Source organism: Dermacentor variabilis, chromosome 2 (genome assembly GCF_050947875.1).
Source record: "Dermacentor variabilis isolate Ectoservices chromosome 2, ASM5094787v1, whole genome shotgun sequence".
NCBI lineage: Eukaryota > Metazoa > Arthropoda > Arachnida > Ixodida > Ixodidae > Dermacentor > Dermacentor variabilis.
In genome coordinates this window covers 81,917,399-81,933,467 of record NC_134569.1, presented here as the reverse complement: position 1 = coordinate 81,933,467, position 16,069 = coordinate 81,917,399, and the positions used below count along the sequence as shown (strand labels likewise).

Below are 16,069 nucleotides of genomic sequence, written 5' to 3'. Positions count from 1 at the left end.
AACAGGCGCCGCTGACACACTGGCGCTATAGTAGCGCTTGTGCACTTACGCTTCGCCATTATTATCGTGACGCAATAGGCTAGAGCTTCAGTCAGAAGGAAAGGCTCCGAGTACGATGTCCAGCTGTGGTGCCTTCTTTTCTTATAACTGCACATTCATTTTGCAATCCACATGAAGACACGGACGGGATACGGCTGGACAGTTTCGGCGCGGACTACTGCATTACATCTGTTCGCGAATGAGCATCATCATCGGCATTATGATGACATGCTGAAGGCCATTTATCATAGCGCACATGTGCTTTGCGGATGAGACACGGCGGGCAGCTCTGACGCTGTAAAGCAGCTTTCCAAAAGGAATACAACAGCGACAAGCTTCTCGTTTGAGCAAGTCGTCCACCGGTAAGCCGGTAGATAGCTGCAGCGAGTTTTACGGACTACGACGTCCGTCGGCCTTTAAGCATTGGCTTAGCTGAAAGGACATAGAGTCAGTCATAGCCCAACATAAAAAATTGAAAAAGAAAACGTATATGCGATGAACAATGTTGTTCGTGTAAGCAAAAATGCGTAAAGACGGCTAATGGGTGTAGCGCAAGCGTATGTGCGAAATAAATATAGTAGGGCAAATCTCAAGATAATCTTCGTCAGAAGATAAGAATACTAATGAATGCACAGTAAACCAAAATGGATGCTAACGTGCCTTGCTCGACAGTGAGCTAGGATGAATAAAGAAGAGAGAGAAGCGAAAGCAAAGACAGGAAAGGCAGGGAGGGCAACCAGAAGAGCACCCGGTTTGCTACCCTACACTGGGGGTGGGGGAAAGGGGAATAGAAAGAGGAAAGAAGGGAGAGAGTAAGCACTGAGTGCGTGTGGTAGGGACACTATACACAGGGACGCTATAAACGGTCTCTTAAGCAGGTGCACTTCAAGTATTGCCCTAGTGCACGAATCGCTTTTCGTGCCAGTGACAGGTGTGGCTACGGTTTGAGCATCTTTGACTCAGTGAACGGTCTTGAGTCCAGTCCGTGTAAAGTCGCCCGCAGGCATTGTACATCGTAGCGAGGACAGATACACAATAGGTGCTCGATGGTATCCTCGCACTCACATAAATATTAGGCCAGTTAGGAAAAGCAACGCCAGATGCTTATGTCTACGAGTAAATCCCTTCTAACTTTATGAACGCAAAATTTAACTGCGATTTCCTCCTAGCACGAACGGGACGGTCTATTGGAAGCTTAAAGCGAGGCTACAGAGGAATAATTTTTTTACCCTGGAGTACAAAAACTGGTTACCGTTATTTCTCCACCATGAATATATAAGAAACCGGGGCTCCCTAACCAGCTATCGTAAACCATCCGAAAATGGGTTCCCGACCCCAACGGAAACACTTCCACTGACAACTTCCACTAACCAGGTGAGGCATATAACGCGAGAATCTGGATCGGTACTTTCGTTTGTTTCTGTTATGAACACAGTGAGAACTCTTCTATGACCTCCATAAAATTTGCTTTACGACGGGATTATCATTTACGCTCGCTCTTCCCGTGGTCAAGAATCGTTAGATCTATGTCGGGGATCATTTATATAAGAAACTGAAACGTACACCTCCGCTGTTCGGTAGTGTTAGGAGCTGGCCAGATTATTAGGAAGCAAGAAACCAGATTTTCTAGGGCTACTCTCTCCCCTTACTTTGTAGGGCAGCATGTAGGCGAATATATCTACGGCGTCCATTTCTGCTATTAAATAAATAACCCTATCACCTGTCTTATAACTCCACATTCAATAAACTCATGTATGAAATTATATTGGTCGTTATAGCAATACCATACGCCCTCTCTCTCTCTCTCTCTCTAAATATATATATATATATATATATATATATATATATATATATATATATATATATATATATATATATATATAATGATATATGGTATATGAGATTGTTGTATATGAATGCTATCGCGTATTTCTTTTGTTTTCTTTATCAGGGTAACGAACATATAAACATAAACCCCCCACTTGTACTATAGCGAATAGCTTAAGTAGAATACCGGCGCACATTGTTGTACGTATGCGCTGCCTTGATGTGCAATGAAAGGAGACCTTTCAACAGATCACATTGGTTCCCGAGTCAGAAGCTGGCTAATATGTTCATTTATCACAACGCCACACTGAAGACCGCACGCGTCATGACGTCGCAAGAGCGTTTCATTTCAGATGCGGGTATATCACTTGGGTCGCGCGATTTTTGGTTCATATTCCAGGGGTCGAGAGAATGAGGGACTGTCGAAGCTTTTCACTACCCAGCATCGTGCGGATGTTAGACTTATCCTCTAAACAACGGCATACATTGAACAGCCTTTAAAAAAGAAAGAAAGAAAGAAAGAAAGAAAGAAAGAAAGAAAGAAAGATATATTGCGCCTGTTAACTACATTTACTAAATAAGGCAAGCAAGCAAGCAAGCAAGCAAGCAAGCAAGCAAGCAAGCAAGTTCACTAACTAAGCAAGCAAACTAACTCAGTCAAGCTGTGCACTAGCTTCCGTCCCTAACTTCGACTCTCACTCCTTAATGCAAGCAATGAACTAATACCTTCCGCACTATCCATCTGTTCACGATGGCCTATAAAGCCGTACTACGCATTCCCAGTAAAGGTCCAATTAGTTTGTTCATCCTTGCATCCCCCGTTCGGACCATTCTAACCAAAATAAGTTATATTTCCTGCTACTTCATTAAATCAAAATGAAGAGTGAACAAAATTTGACGTTATAGAGAGAAACGAAAAAAGAGAGAAATTAGGGCAGGGAGGTCAACGAGAAGAGAAGATCCGATCTGTTGCCCGACACAGGCAGACGGACGAGGGAGAGGTGTGAAATGAAGGAAACAAAGCGGGAGGACCGCGTGCCTAACGACACGTACACAGGTCGACACAAGCTAAGCCAAGTCAATGCCAAAGTTGTTCGTAAGTGTTCGTAAGATGTGTGACAATACCTTCGTTGCCCATCATGATTATTGTCACGTTTAGATGGCGATCAAGAATGACGCATCGTCAGAACTGGGAGATAAGGCGCGGATACAGTCGGGCGTTAACAGCGTGCCAGGCAGCGGTCGGCAAAGTCGGATACGTCACGCCGGCGACTCCAGGATCGCCAAAAATGTAGCCCCCGTATAGTTAAGCACGTTGAATATGGCCTGCAATAGCTCGGGGATGAGCTGCTGCCACAGCGCATGGCCACATGGACGCGGTGAGCAAGCGCTTCTAGGAAAGAGAAAAAATACGTAAGCATTTCTGTGCCTACCCAACGAAGAAACCCAACCGTCCGTCATGTAAGACGATCGCTTTCGGGACAGGGCCCACATCGGCGAGCGAATTGACCTTCGTGCTGCCTCTCACTTCAACGTGAAGTAAGCGGCGGGAACACAGTGCTCACGAAGCTATAATTCCATCGCAGATGGCTTTCAAGATAAGACCTGCGCTGCCGCGCCATACTCAACCACCGCCAAAGTACGGTTGATAATGGTTTGACGCGGATGGATAACGCGCTAAAGAGAAAAACGGCTTATAATGATCGGAACGTACATGTACATCAGTGCATCTGGTGCCGCCACCAGCAGTATTTTGTTTGCGACATCAATTCATCTTGCGCCTTCGTCCGCCGAAGTTCATGTCGACGCCGCGGTGTCGCTTATACTGGCCGGATCAGGTTTCATAATATTGATGACACCAGGCGCGTAGAGATGATCAAGTTGCACAATGCTTACGCATACTTAGACAACTCCAAAATGAGTTTCTGAGCGATTTTTTTTTGTTTCGTTTGGTGAAGGCACAAACTCAGCGCAATTTCTTCATTGCACCCGAACTATAGGCCAGCATGCTGCCGGCCAACCAAGGTAGCGCCAGTTTTTTACCTATGGTATCGCGCTATGGACTCCAGTGTAGCGGCTACGGGGCGAGATATCAAATGTCTTATTTCCGTGCTGGCCGCGCCAAAGCGTGCTGAACGTGGCTGCGCAGTGACGCTAAACTCTACAGCGCCCGCTTTGCGCCGGCGTAGCGAAACGGCGCTGCGCGTGACGCACGTTCGCGTTACGCGAGAATATATCCGCGCCTTTACGAATTTAACTTTTTATTGGGCGAACTTGAGCTCAGTTACGCCCAAGCACAAGGATCACGGTGAGAAATGTGGTTGGTCGTCGAGAATCTCATCAGCGAGTCAAGCATGTCGGCTTTTATACATGACTTGTCAAAGGTTCCAGCGTAATTACTTGTGCCCGCGTGCCTTCGAGAAAGTGCTGCAGAATGCGCATCGTGCATACAGTCAGATTACACAAGGTTCGGTGACAACAGACAATGGATAGAACCAACGATAACGTTGGAGAGAGAGAGAGAGAGAGAGAGAGAGAGAGAGAGAGAGAGAGAGAGAGAGACCATAAAGGAAAGGCAGGGAGGTTAGCCAGGCTAACCCCTGTAGGCTACCCTGCACTGGGGAAGGGGAAAGAGGATTGAAAGAGGAGAAGGAAGAAAGAAGTTGGCAGTTTGCACTATTGCACACACAAAAGTTCATCACTGAGTCAGTCACAGGTGGTCATACAGGCTTGTTCGTTTCAAGAAACGCACCAGCGCCTTTGTGGCCGTGCACATAGCAGACGCACGAGGCCACGGACCTAAGATCTTCTCCTCTGTGAAAGGACAGCCATCTAAGTGCTCCAGAGCTGTACCAAGCGCACTCCTCTCATCTTCGTATGTAGGGCACGCAGGATATGTTTGGTCGTTTCTTCGACACCACATCTGTTGTAATAGGGACGATATGCCATTCCAATTAGGAATGAGAAGGCGTTTGGCAAAGAAAGTCCTACTTGCAAGCGGCACAGGAGCGTTTCTTCTCGTCGGTTATAACCAGGTAAGAGTTTCAATGTCATATGCGGGTCCATGGCGTGTACCCACCATTTGGTGAACTCCGGTGTGTTCCATTTCCTTACAGTAATAATACGGACAAGGCCGCCGAGGTGCCGTGCTGCATCCTTATTCGACAATGGTATCAAGGTGCTTTCATATACATCATGTGCCTCACCGGCAGTTTGTCGGTACTTTCATTGTCAGTAATGTTAAAGTGCCCGGTTGGCCACTGAAATACGATGTCGTGGATTCCGTCCATCGCTTGATGGTAGCGTAATGGTGCCTCTGCTACCAAATTTTCATGTGGGCTGCGGCGCAGAACTGATAAGAGTGACTGCAGGGCTGCTTTTGAATCACAGAATATAGACCAGTGATTTGGTGATTGTTGCTGCACATATAGCACTGCACTATGGAGGCTGGAAAGTTCGGATCCTGTCGATGTTGTGACATGGCTGATCTTGATCTTGTTGCAGATAGGCATGGACGGAATGACTACCACACCGGTACAGCTGGTTAGAGTCGAAGAGCCATCTGTATAAATGTGAACTAGATTGGACTGTGAATCATGCAGTAGATAGATGTAGAGCGGCTTGATTCAAGGCAGGAATCGGCAAGTCAGACTTCTTTCCAACTCCTGGAATTGAAAGCCGCACATGTGGTTGCCGGAGACACCACAAAAGACAAGGTGATCTTGCTGCAGGCGTGAAATCGGACGGAAGAGAGGATTGGTAGGAGGCTACAATGCCCGAAAAAGTTGCATCTGACCTACTTTCCGAGAGAGAAGCAAGGCGTTCAGACTGGAGTAGCGAAAGGTGACGAAGATGATTTCTAAGGGTGTCTATGACAATATATGCACTGATGGGATGTTCCTTGGCGATGGAAATTGTTGCGGCTGTTGGAGAGCATCGAGGTAGACCCAGAGATGTTCTAAGCGCTTGAGCTTGCATTCTCTCTAACGCTCTGAGACTCGTCCTCCGGTTTCTTGACAGCACGGGAGTGCTGTAATGCAAGAAAACAATTAAGGCGCTTTGCACTGTTGAAGCATAGAACACGCCGACAGTCCCCATGCTTTTCCAGCAATAGTTTTGAAAAGGGGACTGATTGAGAGCAGTCTCTTCCTTAGGCAGGATACATGGGGGCAGCAGGAGAGGTCGCGGTCGACAATCATGTTTAAAGATCGATGGGTTCTCTTGTACAAGATAGGCTGGCCATTAATAGACACCGGGTATCCAGTCATTGATTTTTATGTGAAGGCGAGTAATGCCCACGTTTCTGTTGAAATTCCGAGGCCTTGTCTCTGAAGGTAAGTAGACGCCATCATTGCAGCCTTTTGTAAGCTTGCAAGAACCTGTGGAAAAGTTACTACTGACGCCCGGACGCAAATGTCATCTACGTGAATTGAGAGAATGATCGACTGTGGCAGGAATTCCGCCAGCCCAATAAAAGCCAGGTTAAACGAAACCGGGCTCAAAGCGACACATTGTGGAAATCCAAGGATGGTGTAGTGGTCGGAAGTTTGACCATCCTCGATGGCTACAAAGAAGCTCCTTTCGGTCAGGTAGCTCCGAATCCACCGAAATGCGCGGCCTCCGATTGCAGCAGCCACGAGCGCGTCAAAAATGGCTTCTTGAGAAACATTATCGTAAGCGCCCCTCACATCTAAGAAGGCTGCTACAGTGAGGCGTTTGGATGATTTCTGTTGTTGAATCAAAGTCACAAGATCAATGACGTTGTCGACCGACAAACAGCCACGTCGATAACCTGTCATCACGTCTGGATAAACATTGTCATGTTCAAGAAACCACTCGAGGCATGTGAAGATAATCCTTTCCATCAACTTGCCAACACAGTTGCCGAGAGCAATAGGTCGATATGATATCAGTTCAAGGGGAAGCTTTCGATGCTTTGAGACTGGGACAAGACGGCTACGCTTCCACTCAGAAGGAACAACTCCGTCACTGCATTAGATGTTGAGATGACGCAGCGGAATCTCTCATGCTTCATGGTCAAGGTGGCGGAAAGCAGCGTACGTTATGTTGTAGGGTCCGGGTGAAGAGGAGCACCTGCAAGGGGCTAGAGCAGCCTCCAATTCTTCCCTGGAGAAAGCTTGGTCCCTTTCCGAAACTTTCATGAAGGGAACTTCGTACATATCAAGATCCTTTATTAGCTCTCTGTCAACTGCACTTGCGTCATTCGAGAAACTTCCGATAAAGAAAGCCGCTTCTTGCGCTGTGCGATAACTTTTGACATTTGTTAGCTGGTGAAAGATGGTCACCGGGAAAAGGTAATAACTACGCGGGGAATTTTGAACGAGGCCATCCACATTTAACGATAACATCTCATTAGTTTGTAAGGTACTATGACGCCAATGCTTCTTCTATTTCGTTGGCGACAGAGATTGACCGTTATGACTCCTTGAAGCGGAATATTTATAATAATGAAAATGGGTCTAGAGACATTCGTGTTAAATTTATGTTGCTATGAGCGCTTGAATACCAGTTAAGCGTTTCGTCGAGCATCAAAAGACTCCGCGGCTCCTAAATACCAATAACAGAGAATGCGATTTCTCTTAGGGGTGCACTTATTACTGTGAAGCCTTTACGCAGTGGTACATCCTGTCAGTGAAGGAAAAAAGCCATGTTCAAGAAGAAACAGAGAACAACAGAAAGACATAGGAATTAGTTTATCTATAAGCCGAGAATTCCCTTTATTATGCACCTCGCTTCGTGGCCGTATCACGAAGTAGCTCTCTTCCTGTCTGTGGCAGTGCAACGGGCCTGCAACTTGACCATTAAAGGGAGAAGCCACTGGGCAGATAACGAGAGAGAGAAGACAGAAGAGAAGAAAATAAAAACGTCTTTGTCTATGTGAGCGTAAGTAGTGCTACAGGCAGGAAGCAAGAAACGGACCGCGAGAAAAGTAAAAACAAAGAACCTAACAATGCTCCCAGAGGACATAAGAGTTGCGGTTATTCAGTGCGGCGGACAATTTGTTTGCTTATCGCTGACCCGCACTGACAGCTTCACTCGACAGTGTTTTTCGCCGTCCCTATTCACAAGCCCTCGGGGCTAAACAGACGCGGAAGCGCTAATTAGCGAAGACCGAGCCACGGCCGGTCACCTTGTGCAGTGGGTGAAAACAAAGGCGGGGCTGTTTTTTTTTTTTCGCACTGTAGCGTATGAAGTGGCGAACAACGTTTAAATGGTCAGTGAATTGCGAAAAGCGATCAATCTGAGAGAAGGCGCGGTTTAATCGCGCAAGCATTATCAAACGTTCGGTGAAATGGTTGATCGTGTGAAGCAAGCAAGAAAAAGCAAGGTGCCAAGCATCTGCAAAGTTAATAACCACAAATATTTTGTCCTAGCTTTCGACGCAAGCCGTGCTTTAAGAGGGATTTACTAATGCGCAGCTTCGGCCATGCCTTAACAGAGATCTCGCCGGGTCTCGCCTGAAATCTGTCCGCAGCGGGAATAGGAAGTGAAACAGAAGAAAGAAAAAAAAAAGTTTTGCCTCCATTGTTCTTGCTGCTTGTTTTAATGTCCGGCACATAGAACAGCTGCTTGGAGCAGGCAGTCCAACCTTCAACATCTTCCGATATCAGTGTTTCGCTCAGTTATCACTGGACTCATGAGCTTGAGCATGCATTCCGAGCAACAAGAGGTGCTTGCGAAGTGGGTTGAGCACGTCAGGCGATAAATCTATCTGCTATTCCTCAGTCACTACCTTTTTTAAGCACCCTTTCTTTTTCTACAGCAAACAGTCGTTGTGTACCTCCAGGTGGCAGTTGCGATCTAGCTCTTTTTCTTTCTCCTATATGCCATAAGACAAGAAGAGCGGCTTTAGTACAGTGCCGCTGTCTAATGTACATAAGGATTCACTCCTTTCCTCGTTATCATCATCATTCACCTTTGTACGTTCACCCCCCCCCCCCCCCTCCCCTTCTCTGTTCCCCAGTGCTGAGTAGCAGAGTAGAGCGCACCAGCTCATGTTCCCCTCTCTACCTTTTCCCGTAAATGAAATATCAATCCCTCTAAATTCTACTTCTTTAGATGTATGCAAACCTAATAAAGTGTGAGCACGGCGTATCTATGACATAACAGGGAAGTACCCGTTGATTTTCTGGGGGTCGTCAGAAAAAGATGCTTTGATGAGAGCGAGAGGAAATTGATCCGGTGTGGGCGCAGAAAGATCAGTTTATTGTAGCGGCCGAGTATTCCATCACAATGGGAACGTGGGAAGTGAACCAAGAACGTTATTATTCAACATCAAAGCTTCCAGCTTTGATGTTGAATAATAACGTTCTTGGTATTAATAACGTTGAAGGTAGTGACTGAGGAATAGTAGAAAGATTTATCCCCTGACGTGTTCCAGCATTCTAGATGGGCGTGAGTGGTATTTTTAGTTTATTTACGAAGTATCAGAAGCACTAAAGATAATTTGCATCAATTATACATATCATATGACTTCTAGAACAGCAAATACATTGGGCATCGCTTCAAAACTGCAATTCTTGGCCGGCGCTTTCGTTAATAAACGCAGAGAAGGTGATGGTGCGCTAAGATCTTAACGCCAACAAACGCCGTTTTTTCTACGTAACGAATTCAACGTCAACACATCAACAGATGACGATTTTGCAGATTAACATGCATCGAAATTTCATGTATGAAATGTGTCATGTGCGATAGGACGAAAAATTTTTTACGTATAGTCTAGTGAGTTACATTGCAGGGAAGGTGGAAAATGCAGGAAATTCGTGCTTTGTTTTCTGTTTAGTCAGTTATTTCACCCGGACCCTTCAAACTGAACCGTTTTGAAGCAAGGTCTGTCAGCAATATCTTAATTCCCAACACGTGCTTGTCGCCGACGAAATAGAACTGTACGCGTTTCCTTTGGTGGTGGTGGGGGTGAGTTGTAGCAACAGGCGGGTTTAGCCTGGAGGTCAAGGCCGGCGATGGCTCCGCCAGAGCGTCTCTTATATAATCACTATGGTGTTTCCTCACATGTCCGTTAGGCTAGCTTCTCCTATGCTGTAACATTCTGCAAATTAGTCGGAGAGAAAGAGCTCGTTTTAGAGCATCAAATAATTTCTTAGAATACGTGTGTATAGATCTCATTTATTAGTACTGCGGGATCTTCAAGTCGTTTCTACGGGGGAAAAAGAGCGAGAAAGAAAGAATGGAATAACACAAAGATTAAAGAAAGAGAAAATGGCAAGTCGGAATAGCGAGGAAAAGGAATCTCCCTCCTGCACCTTCTCGCCTTGTACACGTTAATGTAGGTGATTTGACACTACGCAGAAGCGCAGAGAAAAGTAGGAAACCTAATTAACAAGAACTCCATTAATTGAATAACGTGGCAATCTTTCTGTCGCATTCAGTGGCTTTTCGTTTAACGTAGTTTTTTACCCTCTATACGTCTATAATCGAAATCATAGAAAAAAGAACACGACTGCAAACTATATATATATATATATATATATATATATATATATATATATATATATATATATATATATATATATATATATATATATATATATATATATATATATGTGTGTGTGTGTGTGTGTGTGTGTGTGTGTGTGTGTGTGTGTGTGTGTGTGAAGAGATAAAGAGAAGAGAGAGAGACAGAAGGGAAGAAGGAAAGGCAGGGAGGTTAACCAGACAAACACAGATACGTATACAAGAATATGTGGAATATTTAACTTGGAAAATCGAGGTACTGAAGCAAGAACAAGATAATAGGTGCCGGAGCATTGTATATGAGTATTACATTGCATAAATGCCTGCTTTGTAGCCTTCCATATTTATCAAAGTTCTTCAGAGCTCATTTTATCATAGTTTGTTACACTCGTATTCACCGTTCCGTTTCTGCTTCCAGAATTTTGCAGGCGTCTCTAGAACCTCCCCAAGACGCTCCATACTTCTATCTCACTTGAACGTCCTGTCCACCCAGTGAAGTTGCGAAGTGAGTATCGAGCATATCCTTAGTTCTTCTTTTCACTTGTGAGAATAACGTCAGGCTCTTTGAAGTGCTTTCACTTCGCCGGACAATGGAACATTCGCGAAAGCAGCGTGACCTCGCCCCCACTTGGTGCATCAGGCCATACGAGCTCATCTTCAATACCTGAGGGCAACACTCTTGAAAGGCAGGATCACGTATTCGCTGTTCCTTGTCCCGGCGCGCGTGCATTCTTTGAACTCTGTCAACTTAGTTCAAGCTCTCTCTTAGTTACCTTCATCACGTTACCACCATTGAAGGTTGCCAGCTTAGAAGTCTAGGTAACTTCCCTGCTTTATTTCTATTTCTTTCTCAACCTTCTCCCTTCGCAAGACACTACTGCGTTCGCACTCTCCACATTTCCTTTCTTCGCACAGAACTCTCGCCTTCTAAGCTGCGGGAACAAGACATGCGTTTCTTTGATCTGCACGAGAGATGGTTTTGTGTTATCTAGGATGGTCAACAAGGCACGAGTCATTAAAAGTTTCTGCTGTACGTGACAGCCAAACAATAAAATAAGAAACAAACGAAAGCAAGAAAGAGAAAAAGGAAAAAAATATACATATCGGCAGTGACCTCTTTCATGCATGTAAAGATTTGAAATGAAGCAACTCTCTTCTTTAAAGACGCTGCCGACCAAAATAGACGCGTTCCAGTGGTCTTTGATGTGCAAATTATGTGCCCCAAGTTCAAGTGGCATGACCTAGCGGGTCGGTATCATGCATACGCTTCAGGGTCCCTATGGTGCATGGGTCGCAGGCAGTTGCCTACACCCAATCAGGGTCTAACCTTTTTCTATACTTGGCTTTGAGCACTTGTGAAGTAGACCGAAAGTTCAGGCACACTGGCAAGAAAAAGAATAATTGCATAAAGAATTTCTAGTTGTTCATGGTTACTAGCGTCCGACAACAGCACCTACATGCACGTTTAGATAATTTTAAAAAGTTTAGCGAGTGTCTCATTCAGAATTTTCGCAAACATATAGAAATATTTGTTTGCCAATGTATTTCTTTTATTTTGCACCAAGTCAGCAGACTTGTTTTCAGTTTCTGTACTGAGCCTCATTGGCTTGTATTAGAATTTTAACACCTGACGCCTGGGTCGCATGTATAAGTCTCTGAAGCCAGCATATCGCCCTGTTGGCGACGTAATAGCTTTAATGTGGACTGTCTAATATGCACACTTTGGTTACTGACAGCGTTATACAAGTATTATACGCTTGTTTTTACGGTGCCCCGAGAGAATTAGATAGCGTACCGAATCGAAATTTGCACAAAATGGCGTGCATATCATAAGTCATATGGGGGAAACGTTCCAAAGTGTGTGAATTCATTACAACACACAAAATTTTTGATACAATTGATCGACAAGAAAAAAAAGAGCTTAGCAAGAAATTTAGCTGTACTTCTGGAAGGTCGCAGCAGTCTGCTGTGTTTCTTTTTTGTTTCTTTCTTGGTGAGTACTCTCTCTTAAATCCACTGCACAATTTCTATCCAGTTTCGTGCATGGATTGTCTCTCGCTTCCGTGCTTTCCAAATAGGATTCCGTTTCTTAGTATGGATTTCCAGAATATACGCTCTTCACACTGGATACGTTAGATGAGAAGCTTAGTTCAGTTTCACTTTCCATTTACCACGTTTTCAGCGAACTGTGCTTCTGAACAAAACAAGAAAGATTCTTTCTATTTATGTTCCTGCTATAAGACTTCGTCCCTCGACTAAACACCCTGGCAGCGAAGAAACAAATCTCATTTTAGTTGCATTTATGTGAAGTTCTCGTTACAAATTGAAATCTGAAGCGGACAAAACGACGACGACAGTAGAAATTAATTTAGTAAACACAAGAGGCCGTGCTCCTCAAGTGATATCCCTGTGAAGCGGTATGAAGACGCGGTACACAGAGATCACACGCAGGATGTCGAGCCAAGATGTGAGCACAACAGTGAATCGTCTTACGCGGGGTGTTCAGACCGGGGCTCATTTTTTATGCAGAATAATGGGTGGGACTATGATTGCAGCTGTATGCTTTGCAATATGCCAAAGTAATGGAAATGTCTGAAATTTGTGGCTAAGTTTTCTTCCCCTCAGCATCTGAGTTTCATGAAAAGTTCTCATCACTGGTGAGTGAAATAATTGCAACAGGCGCACAGGAAGAACAGTATGTATTCCTTATCACAGACGACTGAAAGTGCGTTCTTTTATTAAAAAAAGCAACGAAATAAAAGGTGTTATCTACATGACACAGCTTTCCTCTAGCAAGTAGTCTGTAGCAAAAAGCTATCGATCGATTTAAACGCGTGGAAAAATGTGAGAATTATCTCGCCTCAATATTTATTAACAATATAGAATATTTTAAATATTTTCACCTTTTATTCCGCTGTGGCACGAGAAGACGGTTACATTATTTAGGAGAGGCATGTAACCTTGCGAACAACGTCTGAAAAGACGGGGAGCTCTTGTCAGACGTGGTTCGCAAGGTTACATGTCTCTCCTAAATAATGAAACCGTCTTCTAGTGCCACAGCGGAATAAAAGGTGAAAATATTTAAAATATTTGATATTGTTAATAAATGACAAACTAAATTTACTCTCGGGGCCGCCGCAGCATAGTTCTTTCAAGGCGTTGCGCAACATAATGTATCCTATGGGGATGTTCTTTTTTCTCATTGTGCCATGACGTTAGGATTCTTCCGCGACCTCCTTGCAGGCTGGTTAACACGTGAACAACGAAGACACGTTCTCGAGGACGCGGTGGCACAGTTACCACCGATACAGCCGGGTCGCCCAGTATGCGTCAATAGAGAGAGAAATAGATTTTCTGTAGTAAAAATTGGAAAGATTTGCCTGGCAGATGATTGCGATAATGAATAAAATGATACGCACAGGACATGCGACACTAAACACCACTAATAGGCCACACATAATACAGCATACGATGTCGAATATTTCGTTGAGGGCAGTGCCTCAACGCGACTCTAAAGTATGCATCGAGGAAACTGCTCCATCAGGCACCTCCTCTGGGAGGAAGTTCCTAAGGTGATGGGGCCCTCAAACAGTAGCACCGTACACTTTAATATAGTTCACGATCTTGAAAGTAAATAAGTGTCTAAATTGGTCCATACCTCACACCCTTGAACCCTTTTCAAGTAACCAGCTGCGAGGACTGGATGCTGCCCCATGATGGTGGCCTGCAACCGCTATACCTCCTTGCTGCGTAACCGGGCATGTTTCACATGGTCTCACTTTGCGTCGGCGTTTTTTACAGATGGCCTGGGTCATCGACGCACCCTTACTACCCGATGATTTAAGCAGATGAGCCATCCGCCATACAGCTTTCATTCTAGGGATCTTGGAATCGCGAAATTACCATTTAGCGCTTAATTTTACCATTTAATAAAAACTTGAGAGGTTTATTTGCGCATGATACATGCATGGGATGCTCTTAGCAACTGGACATTCGAGGAGCCCGTAATTTAGACACAACTGCTTTTCGTTATATTGTGCGGCGTGACAGTGACAAAAAAGGGAATGAATGAAACAAATGGTCTAAATACATAGTGTTGTATTCGTTAAAGAGGAGAAGTGTGATACTACAAAGTACCGTGCGTCGTTTTAAAGCGATGCAATGTTGCTGAGACGGGCAAAATAATCCATTTCTTTGTCTAAGTGGAGTGAAAAGGTTTTATATAGGCTGACTTAAAGTTAGCAAATGGAAGCTGTTTAGCCGAACCTATCGAACCCGTTTGTTCGCTCAGAAACTGGTGCGATGCAAATGACATCCGCACGACATCCGTGGTTCTTCTGCAGCAGAATAATTTGGTACAGTATACATGAGAATCCGAAGTCTTGTTAACCTTTACATTCGAGCGAGGACGAATATTCGATAATTTCGAATAGCGAATTTTCGGATCGAATACAAATGAGAGTAGCAAGAAATATTAGATTCACACTCAAAATTTCGAGTATTCGCACATCCCTTCATTTTTGTTATTCACATGTAGGTATCCAGCTCATTAACCGCTTGACGTCCTAATTAACCGCGAGGCTGAGTGGGCTCGCAGTATTGCCTTTGATCAACTTCATAGCTTAAAAGTGGCGTTGCTTTGAGCACTAAGGAGGGGAATGAGAAAGGGAGACAGCGAGGGGTGCTCTTTAACGAAAACTGGAGTGGTTTACCTGGCGGCACGCCAAGCATGCTACTATATGTGAATGCGTACGGTGCGCGGAGGACACACTGTAGCGACAGTGTGTCCCGTCTAGGCTCCCGGCCCCTTTCAGAGGAAGCTGTTCCAGGAGCCAGGGAAGAGGCCGAGAATGGTCAACGAAGAGTAAAAGCAGTACTAGACTATCTAAGTGAAGTCGGTCTGGGCAGAAGGCTGTGAATGAATGAATATCTGCCACCGATTGTTATGAACTACGTAATTAGTAAATAGGATGCATGCAGGCTTTGATTTAAGTGCACTCACATAGTGTTTTGTGTATAGCATATGTGCATACTATATATATATATATATATATATATATATATATATATATATGTAAGCACTGCTAATGTACTTCGTCATTTTCATTTGTACATAGCCATCATCATCTTCCCTGATGAGCCGGGGCGTTGCCTTTCTTGGAACAAACAGCACTGATCAACTTGATCGGTCTCGGTATTATAAAGTGGTGGAGGTACGTCAAGACCCCGACGTCCTCTCGCGTTCCCGTCCTCCCTGGAGCTCCGTTCCGGTCACGGCCTGCGCCCAGCTACTCCTACAACGATGGACACTTCCAACCCCGGCCCTTCCGGCGCCTCTAAACCTACCACACCGACGGCCCCGCCTGCGGCGCCCTCTTGGACTGTGACGAGCCCTCAGCGCGATCCCCCTGTTTTTGCGGGACTCCGTGGTGATGACGTCGACGATTGGATCGACGACAACGACCGTGTGAGTTCTTGCAACAAGTGGAATGACACCCAGAAATTGAGGCACGTCGCATTCTACTTGACCGGTGTTGCCAAGACGTGGTATTTCAACCACGAATCCGACATCGCGGATTGGTCCACGTTTACGTCCAAGCTGCAGCACATCTTCGCTTCCTCGTCTTGCCGTGCAGAAGTCGCCAAACAGAATCTGGGAACGCGCCTCCAACTTCCACAAGAGTCTTACACCTCATACATAGAGGATGTC

General features: G+C 44.9%; 1 long non-coding RNA gene across 1 annotated transcript in view; it reads left to right on the top strand.

The window, feature by feature from the left end:
• The first annotated feature begins 316 nt into the window (after window positions 1-316).
• Window positions 317-16,069, top strand: part of LOC142570892 (uncharacterized) — a 67,737-nt gene continuing 51,984 nt past the window's right edge. Inside the window, exon 1 of the long non-coding RNA XR_012825709.1 lies at window positions 317-401. This is a non-coding gene — a long non-coding RNA (uncharacterized LOC142570892). The remainder of the gene's footprint in view (window positions 402-16,069) is intronic.